General features: G+C 44.7%; 1 protein-coding gene across 4 annotated transcripts in view; it reads left to right on the top strand.

Annotated features, from left to right (window-relative positions):
* Positions 1 to 12532, top strand: part of ZBTB20 (zinc finger and BTB domain containing 20) — a 759091-nt gene that overhangs the window by 6009 nt on the left and 740550 nt on the right. For 3 of the 4 annotated variants that reach the window (XM_083171555.1, XM_083171550.1, XM_083171551.1), the window contains exon 2: positions 2882 to 3065. The exons of the other annotated variant lie outside the window; for it this stretch is intronic. The gene's annotated coding sequence lies outside the window, so the exon portion shown is untranslated. The remainder of the gene's footprint in view (positions 1 to 2881; positions 3066 to 12532) is intronic. 4 annotated transcript variants of the gene reach the window in all.

Here is a 12532-nt window from a genome sequence, read left to right as displayed (position 1 = left end):
CCGAACACCCACTGCTGTGGGAGGATTCTGCCAACATTGGCTTTCCGCTTCACAAATAGTGTTTCATCGACCTCCACCATTTGCCCTGGGCCTCCAATCTGCCGTTGAGGCTGTGCCAGCAAGTCACATTGGCATGCCTCCCGCATCAAGGCGTTATAGAAAATGGTGCTTTTGTTACAGAGCTTCAAATTCTTAGCGCAGAACTCGATTGATGTCAGTTCATCACACCAGCACCAGATAAAGCGCAGGATCGTCATGAAGGGGAGCCTGCACCCAGGATAGAATAGGGCGGCCCGTAGACTCTGTTTTTTGCTGCAGCTTTTAATGTAGCAGCGCCATTTGCGCTCTTTCAGGGACAGGCGCATAGGGTGGCCATTTGGGCATGTGGCAGTCGATGGGAGCAGCCCTTTCTCCTGCAGGAAGACGACTGTCTCTTCCTCGGTTTTTGGGAGGCTGAAAATGCCATCAACCAAAGCCATTTTGGGACTAATGGGGTAAGGGCCAAAATGGGGCAGGTGTAAGGGACCAAATGGGGCAATATTGGGGCAAATGTCCACAAATTCACCTCACAAATATACTCCAACGCTGTACAACACTTTCTCTCTCTGAATATCACTTGCTCTCTCCTCTGGAAACTACCTCACACTGAATTTCTGCCAGATGTGCCAGAGGGCGGGTTTAAAAATGGGCGGGAACTGTAAACATCGCGTCGCGTCGCATCGCATACCATACAATAAGCATACGATAAGACGCCATGCGACGCGATGGTAAAACGCGTCGCATCGCATCGCATCGTATGCCTTATTATAATGGCATGCGATGACCACATCGGGCGCCCGGATAACTCACAAGTACCCTAGGTTCTTCTACCGCTCCCCCCAGACTCCCGCACTTTCTCCAATTGTTCTGCAAAGTGGGAGATTTGGAACTGCATTTGCACAGCCCTCTCTAGAACGCTGCGCCTGCCCTTGGGTTTGCATTTCAAATCTGACCATTCCCCAGTCATATGACTCCTGTATCTGCAATAAATGTATAACACCGACCTCCATCAATTAACTGTTACTCTTGCAGTATATAGGTGATTTCTAAAACGCCTGCAGTAACCACTTCTACACCATTCAAAGCCTTCAGTCTCTCTTATAAACCTTTAATTCTACTCACTGTTCATTAATACAGCTCGGTGAAGTGATAACTTGTCTGGTTTTTATCACCGGCCAATCAGCTCCTAACTGTCATTTTTCAAACCAAGCCTGTAACTTCACAGTTAAAAGCTGATTGGCCGGTTATAAAAAACAGACAAGTTATCACTTCACCGAGCTTAATAAATCCGCCCCAAAGTTACATAACGCTGTCTTAAACCCCTTTCACACTGAGGCAAAAACCCAGGATTTTGCCTTGTGGACCCAGGTCAGCTTCGGTGTAAAAGGGGTGACCAGGGTGGAAAATGGGGAGGACCCGGGTGGGGGGCAGTGCAAATGGTTATGCCGGGTCATCACACCCGGCTCCCGTTTACAGCAATATCCTACAGTACCTCCCAACATTTCAGCTTAACAGAGCGGGACAGGGTGAATTTTTTGGGGGCATAGCCTGCCGAAAAGGGGTCGTGGTTTATATTTGCGGCACTGCCGCAAGGTCACGCTCCCATTTTCGCCGCTGTGGGGGCATGTCCAGCAGCTCTGTAAGCACAGCGTCTATTCACGGACAACAGGGGGGGGGGGGGGGGGGCGGGACTCCCAACTGCCCCCCCGCCGCGGGACACTGCCGGCCGCGAGAGGGATGCGGGAATGTCCCCCCAAAAAATGCGATAATTGGGACAGTTGGGAGGTATGGCAATAGGGATCCCCAATCTCTGGACCACAGCATCCTGCAGTCAGTATGGAGGTTGGGCTCACACAGCCCCCCCACTGTCTGCTGTACTGTGCAGACAGCAGCAGAGCCGGGGAAGAGGTGAATGGATGCCTGTGTGCAGCATCCATTCACCTCGCGGACGTGGGGGGAGGCTCGCGGTGCACGGAGACTGAAGGGAAGCCCAGCAGCAGCGCCCAGTGCGGAGATCAGCAGTCCCAGTGGGGCAATCGGCTGTCCTGGCGCTTGGAGATTATGTGCTCTCCAAGCGCCGCACCCGTTTACACTGGGGGTCGGTACCGCAGTGTAAACGCGATAAATCCCAGAACCGACCCGGATTGGGTGGCTGACATCACATGACGTCAGCGCCCGCCCCCTTTTCAGCAGATAGCGGCTGTAATAAATGGCTGTTCAGACTGTTACATGGGTCTTATGGTGGCCAGTGTGTATATTCAGTATCACTGGATCTCTTCATAGCCTTCTAGTTAACAGCTGTGCTATCCAGGGCCTGACCAACTAATAGGCCGCAGCGCTGGGTCCTGTGGGGGAAGGGGGCCCAGCGCCGGCGATTAGGCTCTGATGCTGTACCTACTACTGGAAGCCACGGCTGGCGGAGCTGGGTCTCTGCCAAAATGGCCTCCTTCTAGGAGACAGACACTGCAGGTCCTACTGGACCTCTAGCATCTGTCAGGGAAAGGCCCAGCAGAAGTGAAGATTCCAGGAGCGCTGGTGTGTTCTGAGCATGTAACCCCAGGCAATGAGCATGTAAACCATGGCAACGGGCATGTAAGTAAGAAAAACTAACTTCTGTGTTAGCCTATGGTGGCTGGAACCCATAATCATGCCCTGGTGCTCCCCAAGTTCCATGTACCTTATGAATATAAGAAGATGTGTCTACATGGGAGTATAAGTGACACAAATCACTCTCATGCATATTGCTACAGTATGTTGTCATTGCTAAATTGCGTCCAACGTTTGTGACTCCAGACATCCATTCCAGATACATTTTTACAGTTCCTTTTCTTTTATTGTTAAGCCTAAACACGCTCCATCCTGTATGGCTCGGGTTCTGCGAGAACATCATCCAGACTTGGCTTATACATCAACCATCCACATTCTAACAACCACCTTTGGGTCATTATCACCATCCTCAAGCCATCACCTCTATGTGGAGCCATTACTGGGGTTCCGCTGAATACAGATCAGCCTGTGTCATTCAGGTACCTTATGATTTTTGTTTTGTTTTCATTATTTCTGGAATTTATTGGTATATGGTTATCCAACATATATTTCCCATCATCAGAAGAGCAGCGCACGTTGTATTGCAGTGTTTCCCAACCTTGGTTCTCCACCACTAGCATGCCAGGTTTTAGTAATATCCGTGCTTCAGCACATATGGTTACATTAATATAATTGAGTCACCCTGCCTCAAGAATGGCTATCCTTAAAACCTGGAATGTTAGGGGTAAAATTTGTAACGCTTCTAAAAATGACAAGAGGTGATGTTGTCCAAAGCAATTAATCAGATTCTGTCTCGTATTTTTTATCGCATCCTAGAAGATGATAGACCGAATTTTGTTGGTTGCTATGGGTAACATCACAATTGGGAACCCATGCATTAATAATCATGATATATACAATACAACAGACGGACTAACTCAAATGGGAAACATATACCCTATTTGTTCTGTATACTGATTTTGTTGACGATGGTATATTCTTACTTTTTAAAAATATTTTATGCTACTTCTGCTTGTAGGGTGTAGTTTTTGTGGGGTTGGAAAAAAGTTTTAGAGTTTTTTTTTGTTATTTTTTGTTTTTCGTTTTTTGGGGGTTTGAACTTTTTTAATGTTTCAACGAAAAAATGTTGAATCCTGCTTCTTATAATACCTTGAAACATTGATGTGTATTAGAAACCTCGATCAACCATCCTTTAATGTTTTCTAACATTAACAATTCAAAGTTTATAATAGGATTTGAGGTGATCGTTCAATAAAACAATTTTTTTTACTTCTTACTATTCCTATTATATATGAATATATTTAGATTGAGTAAACTCAATACAACATACACAGTACAAGCAGATACATCTGAATAGGACTTAAAGTTTTACATTGAAATAAACATGAAGGATATTAAACCATGAGGTGTTTGTCTATGTATTGTTTCTTGCGTTGGAGTTGTTTACCTCTTAAGATAGAGAATGTTCTGTTTACTCCTGTCCAATAGGATTGTTAAGGGAGGAGTTTAGGCAGTCATAGTTGATGCTAGGTAGATTTAGTACCTCTGTGATCTGGTTCACCCTCTCTGCTTCATATATCTGTTGTGTGTGTGTGTGTGTGTGTGTGTGTGTATGTGTGTGTGTGAATTTACTACAGTACACTGGTTCAACTCACTCAAATGAAGACCAAAAGCAACAAGAATGTGGAATTGAGGATTCCCTTATAATAAGCTTTTTGGTACTTATGAGTTATCTGGGCGCCCGATTTTTTGATTGCATGCCTTAAGTTAAGGCATACAATCAGATGCGATGCGATGCGATATCGCATCGCATCGCATGCGACCATCGGATGCGATGACCCGATTTTTCCATAGGAATCAATGTTAAAATTGACGGAGTCCATTTTAACATGGAATTCAATGGGAAAAAGGGGTCCTTTTCATACCCCTACTATCCAAGTGGGCATGGAGTTGGATATAAACCTGTAGCGAGCCACCGAGCCCGAAGCGTGGTGAGCGGCCGGTATTCTGTGTCCCCTCGCGGGGCTCGCTACGCTCGCCACGCTTCGGGCTCGGTGGCTCGCTACGCTCGCCACAGGTTTATATCCAACTCCATGCCCACTTGGATAGTAGGGGTATGAAAAGGACCCCTTTTTCCCATTGAATTCCATGTTAAAATGGACTCAGTCCATTTTAACATTGATTCCTAAGGAAAAATCGGGTCATCGCATCGCATCGCATCGCATCCGATGGTCGCATGCGATGCGATGTGCCTGATCCGACCCGATTTAGAAATCGGGCGCCCAGATAACTCACAAGTACCAGCTTTTTTTAAGAAGTTACAGCACAGTGCCTATAGTCACAATAAAATAAAAAATAGAAAACATTTGTTTTAAACCAACCAACCAACCCTGAGCTTTTGTCTGTTTTATTGGTCTGTGATATAGTCTGCTGATCATCTTTATTACTGAAGTGTAATGGTTCTCCTAGCATATAATTATTCGGTGGTGCATAATATCAGGATACAACTGATGTCCTTGGAGGTTGAGCTAGGATCTAAATGCAGAAAATATGATGGAAACCAGGTATGGAAGAGACGGACACAAATCACAAGGGGGAAGAGTTAACCACCCAGATTCTAGCCCGCCGACGCCACTAATGTGGGTGGTCTCGCCCATCGACATCTCTTTTAAGAGGCGGATACAAATTCCAAAAAACTGTTTACATAGATATCCCTTGTAGGGGACATTTGCTGGACCCTTAATAGCTAACGCCACAAGAAAGGCCACGTGGATGTATTCCGATGTTGAAGACTATGAGAAGTGCTGTATTTAGAACAGCTGAACATTGTAACTTGTTATTCTAGTGGTTGTAACCAACAGAGGAAAAAGTCTTTGTCCTGATAAGTGCATTGTGTCAATCATTATCAAAGGCTGAGTTTGCCTTCCCTTCACCTTTATTAAGTACTGTCTAGTTCGCATGTAGAGTTTATCCTTATATCCTTATATGTCCCACAATCTTTGGCAAAAGAATAGACAGATGCCTGAACTGTGTAAGGTGCATGGATTGTAGCGACAATGCAACGAGCTGATTGGACGGGGGAAACAGATGGTCCGTGTATGCTGATTTCTTATAAACAATAACAGAAGTCTCTTTTTAAAATGACTGAAAGTCTATTTTCTTCTTATATGTATCATTAGTAGATAATGCTGATGTTATTAGATATAATATTCATTTAGGCATGAATGTAGTAGTCTAGTAAGTACAAGTTCAGTTTTTTTTGTTTTATAGAAAATAATAATATAATATTCTACTGTAACAAAAAACATATGGTAAAATTATAATCAATGATCTAAAAACAATATGTGAGATAAATATGATAAACTTTTCATTCCAGGACACATTCCCAACACTGCCAATATTAATGCTGGATACATTTGTAGGGTTAAAATAAATCCCACAAAACCACATAGATTACATGTAACAGAATATTAATCTGCATTACCCACAAATAGTTATAATTTGAAGACTCCTATAACCTGCAAGTACAGGGAACAGCCATGGGAACCAGGCTTTTGCCAAGTTCTGTATTACTACTCATGAGTAGAAACCCCTTTGTTCTATGTCCATTTTTGGTCTGTTCTCTTACATACGTTCATTGGCAATATCATATTCATTTGGAAAGGAATTACTTCAAAACTACTTCAAATAAAAAAAAACTAATGACAATAATCTCCAATTTAGCACCATAATTAGCAGTCAACGTGCAATATTCTTAGCCTTACAAATCAACAATAATAATGATCACATATGTTCATCACCCTATGTAACTGTACAAAAGGGAGGAAACCCCAACAGGGCTCCAACAAAATACTTCTATTTGTTTATACAGTATTAAATACAATAAACTAACAGTGCTGCGCAACATATTGGCAGGTATTCAATGCTCTGGCGAGCGCAAGGTAGCGAATCCTGTTTTGGATTCGCTGTGCGCTCGCCAGCAAATATCGCTGATCTTGAATTCGTGTGGCTCCCCCAGCCCACACTATTTAATGCGTCAGGGGCTCGCTGCCCCTGACTTCGAATACAGGCGAATGGTAGTGGGGAATGGTAGTGGCGATTCCCCCCACCCCCCCACCCCCCCCCCAGCGCGCACAGCCCGCACAGCCCGCAGCAGCAGTCCTCCAGCTCCGGCAGCCCCAGCGCTGACATCACCGTGCTGTGGCTGCCGGAGCTAAAGGCCTGCTGCTGCTGCGTCCCTGTGGGGGCTCCCGGCATGAGTGAGGGGGGCAGACGGCAGGCGGCAGGCGGACGAATCCCTGAGGCGAATCCCCCTTTCCTCCCCCCCCCCCCGCACAGCCTGCAGCAGCAGTCCTCCGGCAGCCCCAGCGCTGACATCAAGAGGTCTGCTACTGCTGGAGCCGCATATCTCTCCCCCCTCCCGTCCCCTCTCCTCCCTCCCCTCACCTCACCCCCAGCAGAAGGGCAGGGTGCTGCTGGGGTCGGAGCCGCTGCACTCACTGGTCCCGATCGTGCCTATGTAATGATCGGGACCAGTGTACAGTGAATATATGAATATTAATGAGCGGCTCCGGCTCCCGGGCCCCTGCTGGCGAATGTGTAAAAAAAAAAAAAAAAAATATTGTTTAAAAAAAAAAAAAAAAAAAATTGAAAATATATTCATGTGCTGCAAGTATATGAATAAAAATAGCATGCCCTTTCATAGAAAAAATATTCTGATTTGTTAACACCAAAAAAATAAATAAAAACGCTTTAATTTAAAAGAACACATTACAGTTCACCTAAAAAAGATGACGAATGCTAAACGGAGACTCATGGCGAATTTCAATGGAGAATGCAGCACTCGAATTGAGCATTGAATACACTGTCGGCGAATTCCACTGAAAACCCCATTGAAAATCACAGGCGAATTGTGGAGAATCATTTTCGGCGAATCGGCAGACATTCGTGGTTCATTTATGGCGAATTGCCTCCATAGAATATGGCGAATTGTTTTTTCTAACAGAAAATTCGCCATTCAACCAGGGAATTGCCAGATTCACTGAAAAAAATGGCGAATCTGAGGCATTGAATACTGGCCATTAAATCAGTGTAGTACCATGTGTTATTAGTATAAAAGGTGGTAAAGCTTCAGGTTTGAGATGCGTTAGTAGGGGCTTACTGACCACACTAACCTGAGACGGCGGTGGATTATTTGTGGACTTAACCGCTTTGGAGTACCAGCATTTCCACCACGTAATGGAGGAGACACCTGTATCCAACACTGTATTGGTCTGTATACAGCAAGTATATTGAGGGGACTAGAAGATCGGGGGGGGGGGGTTATATTTGAAAACATACATTTTAACCATTAACACTCAGATTAAAGGCTTTTTATATTATTAACACGTTACACGTTGATTTAATGTTTGTGTGGTGATATTAGTCTATTGTACTTATGCTGGTTATTGGAGAGTGACCAAATTCAGCCTTTTAACAGCTGATTTTTTTATTTTAAAATAACACTAAGTATCGCGTAGTGCGCTATTTTGTATAACTAGCCACTCCCTTTGTCTATTGTCAGTGAAACGATTGGCCAGTCACCTCTGTTGTTACATACGTTTTCCCATCACTGTACACAATTCCATCACCTTACATGAAATGTAAAAAAAGGAAGATGCCCCAATATTTGCATCAACATTTTCACTATTTACTGTTTTTTATCTCGAAGGTTCCAGTGGAGCTAATAAGGATCAATAACAGCTAATTAATAACCGATAAACTGTAAATAATGGAAATAAACAGATTACATACAGTACAAGAACATTTCCACAACCTCTGATCCTATAGTATATTGTCGTTAATGTCGACATAGTGTTTCTTCTAGGAACTGGGCAGGGCGGTGCTGCATGGGGGCAGCATAAAGGGGGCGGACTGGGCAGACGTCACGGTGGTTGTGGGCGGGGCCGGGTGCCGACATCACGAAAGGGGGTGGGACCATGCCTCATGAAAGGGGGTGGGCCCAGCTGCCGACTTCATGAAAGGGGCGGGTCCGGCTGCCATCACGAAAGGAGGCTGGCCGGACCCGCCAACATAGCCAAAAGGGGCGGGCCTGGCCCCACCAAAGTCACTGCCAGGGAAGAGCCAGGCATGTACGGCGGTGCTGGGCTTCCCCATGCTTCTGGCGAGGACAGGCAGCAGGCTGTTTTAGCAGGGCAGGGCGCTGCTAGAGGATTTTGCCCAGGCAAATCGGGCAGGTCGCAGCTCCCGCTAAAATTGCCTAGCGTGAACACTATCCACATGCAAAAACATGAAATAGGTAGACATGCCTACGGTCGACATGGTTGGAAGGTCAACACAAGCATTAGGTCGACAATCACTTTTTTTTTTTTAGCTGACACAGGGACGTGGTAAACTGTGGCGGTGTCCATGTCGACATTCGGGACAAAAAAACCCATGTGGATTGCTTGACTGTCAACCTAATGTTTGTGTCGACCTTCCAACCATGTCGATTTATTTCATGTGTCAACCCAATACATGTCAACCTAATATTGGTGTCAACCCGATGACCCATACCCAGTCCTATAACTATTATTACAGTCATTCCCAGAGAGCATTATAACAACAGTTTATACATCATCACTAAACTTTCTACACTTAGAGTCGCACCCAGGATAACATCACACATAATCCACACCTGTAATCGTATGTTTATCTATCTAAGGTTCTTACTAATTAACTTATTGGCCTCTGCTACATTTCCTTCCAGTTGACACTGCCTGTGATTTGTATTTTGGGTGTCACCATTGCATTAATTGGTTAACACTAGCAGCTTATTACTCTACTACATACATTATTCATATAATCCCATCCCTATAGCATATAGTGATACCTTCAGCTGTCATTTACACAAACACGCCAAATAACAGCGAATCCAGGATTGTACATTAATCTGCACCAATAACAACGGCCGAATAAGGCAGCCATCGGCCACATTATGCTAACCGCTACCCAAGTGGATATCGTCACCGGATAGTATCATTTATATTACAAGTTTTCCATTGGTTCTTCTGTCGCCATCACAAATATACCCTAGACGTCGCCAACTAGATACACATTACGACGAGAGACTGTGAAAGAGATTATTCTGTTATTTTTATATCTAACCACTGAGGACTGGAACTTATATTACAGGGGATATTCAATCAGAGTCGTTAGTCAAAAAACTTTAGTTTCCGACTATTTATAGTCCCCCCCATAAATTAGGTACAATATTGTACAACTGCCGGTCGGAATGGATCTGACTCCAATCTACTACTTTATCCAGTGGAGTCACTATGGTTGGGGTCATCCTGTGTGGCCAAAAATATTCTGCCCCAGAGACTCTCCCCACAAATGGCGTTTTGGTGTCACTCCCTTGGATGGGGTCTAACGTGATGCCACTGCTTTATCTATTTTTATTTTAAGATTTTACACAGATGGCGCAGCTCTCAAAAAGAATCGCTAAAGATTTTCCAATCGCCAGCCGCCGCCTTTCGACAGAAGGGGGCGCACATGACATTTGCGTTCCCAGTTCTTCACTTGTGCTCCAGCTAGGTGATTTGGAATACATGGACCGCTGGTAGATCATGAAGACCGGTTTGGCCACCACTGCCATGTAAAATCCACTATGCTATTGCTAGGTTATGTTAGCTGTGAGAGGAGCCTGGCAGTGCAGTCGTACAGTACGTGGCCAGATTTCTGTGGCTGGTCTGCTTAGACCGCCACCATCTGACCATCCTGAATGGCAGCTGGAACATTCTCACAGCACCCACAATGACACATTGGAGACATTGGGATGTTTAATGGATTAATCCACCCAAAAATGAAAATCCGGTATTTGGTGAAATATCCAAAATACAGCATAGTCCCAAGTGTACGGAATACTTATCCGGGAGACGCTGCTGCACTAATTACTGCTTCTTATGCTGCTGGGGACATATTGGAAAGATGTTGGGGGTCTCCGGGTGGGTAGACATCTGGGTTGGGTTAGGGTAGTTCATTGAGATCTAAAATATCAGTTACTGTATGTGTGAATCCAGTCAGAGTACCTGGGGAAGAAATATATCTTATTATATATCCCCCATTGTGTTCTCATTGATATACCATGGAGAAAAATATTAGTATAAATGAAAAGCTCAGAACAAATTATTTTTCATATACTCTGCACTGTATACTGAAGATGTTTTCTATTACTGGTAGAGTCATATTAGCCTGACGTGTCCTAGGTCTTCCCAAATTCTCTGGCTAGGGCCCTGATTCTGGTTGACTCTGTAAGCTGTGAAGTTCGCAGCTTACTCGGTCCGAGAGTGCCAGCCACACCGTAAAACCGCTGCCTCTCCTGCTGAAGTTTCACGTCCCCTCGCATGTGCCCGCTGCAAACAGCCTGGCGACATTGTAAATTGCAAAGACTGTTAGCAGTTGGGGTTTGCGACGGTGCAAAAATGCGAATGCACAAACCCTGACCCCAGAATTCGGTTCACTTTGTCTGATGTGCAGATAAGATGTGTATGTGCAGTGACCGGCACATTTACTACTGTGTGTAAGGGCAGGATTAACCAACCTCATGTGTACACTGTATTATATTGGATGACATAGAACGGACACCTATCCCTAATACCCATGAAGGTTACCTTTGGTGATGCAGTGGCGGATCCAGAGGTGGGGCAGCAGCGCATACTCAAATTAGGGGAGCCACTCCAACTGCCATTCCAAACTGATTCTCTGACTGTTGTTGGGGCTCCTCTTATTTGAAATTTGAATAACTAAAATTCAACAGGGTTTGTTTTTGGCAACATGTATAAGATATATATATATATATATATATATATGAATAGAAGCCCAAGGTGCGTGCTTCAATCGCTGACCGCAGGTTCCTTATTCCCCAAAAGTATCCAAAAGGCTTCATTGTCGGGAATAAGGAACCTTTTGGGTCCTGTGCTTTGGACGGGGCGGCGTTAATCTGCTCGCTGGGCTCCAAATAAATGCAGCCTGGCAATCAGGTCTGAATTACCCCATCTATTATCTTCTAGTAGCTTCTAAATAATTAGGAGATAGAATCTGATTGGTTTCTATGGGCAACATCCCATCTTCAATAGAACTCCCATCTTAGTAAGTTAACTCTGTATGTGCACTGACAAGACGTGCGCTATTTATGGTGTATGACGCCGCTCGGTAACCCTCATGCTCGAAGAACAAACTACCGTTAAACAATGGCTTCCTGTGTTGTTCTACAGGCGAGAATGTATTGTGCAATATCCGAAGACCATCCCCCATCCTTTAGTTACAGTAATGGGCGCATTGGGGGCTTTTAATGCCATGGAAATAATCACAGAGCATTTCGCGCAGCAACTTGATGTCACTCTCTGTTTACATTAGCCATAAACAGACTGTCGCCTTGTATACAGCCATTACTTATTTGGAAATCTATTTTGGGACGGGAGGCTCGGACGTAATCCAAGTCCTAGATGAATTTATGACCCATGAAGCCATTCCCATCTTCAAAAATATCATCATAAAACCTAGCGACTCTTACAATCGCAGTAAAGTCCACACATTGCACCGCAGGTTACTTCAGTAAAGAAACGTTGGTACTTGTGTATTATCACGGCGCCCACTACGCCATTTGCGTAGAGGGGTATTCACGGTAGTGAAATCGCATCGCATGTCATATTGTATGGCATGCGATGCGATTTTCCTATCTAATGTATTTACTGCTCTGTGTCAGTGAATCCATTAAAAAGATAGGGTGCGATAAAAAATCGCATCGCATACCATTATTATATAGCATGCGATGAGATATCGGTTCTGATGGTGATGGTGAAATTACATATAATGTCATTTATTTTGGCCCACCAAATCCCCCCCCCCCCCCCCCACTATCCACGTCTTTCCGAAGCGTGGCGAGCGCAACGGTACACGTCCGACC

Source organism: Crinia signifera, chromosome 2 (genome assembly GCF_055691185.1).
Source record: "Crinia signifera chromosome 2, ASM5569118v1, whole genome shotgun sequence".
NCBI lineage: Eukaryota > Metazoa > Chordata > Amphibia > Anura > Myobatrachidae > Crinia > Crinia signifera.
This window is presented reverse-complemented; position numbering and strand designations above follow the sequence as displayed.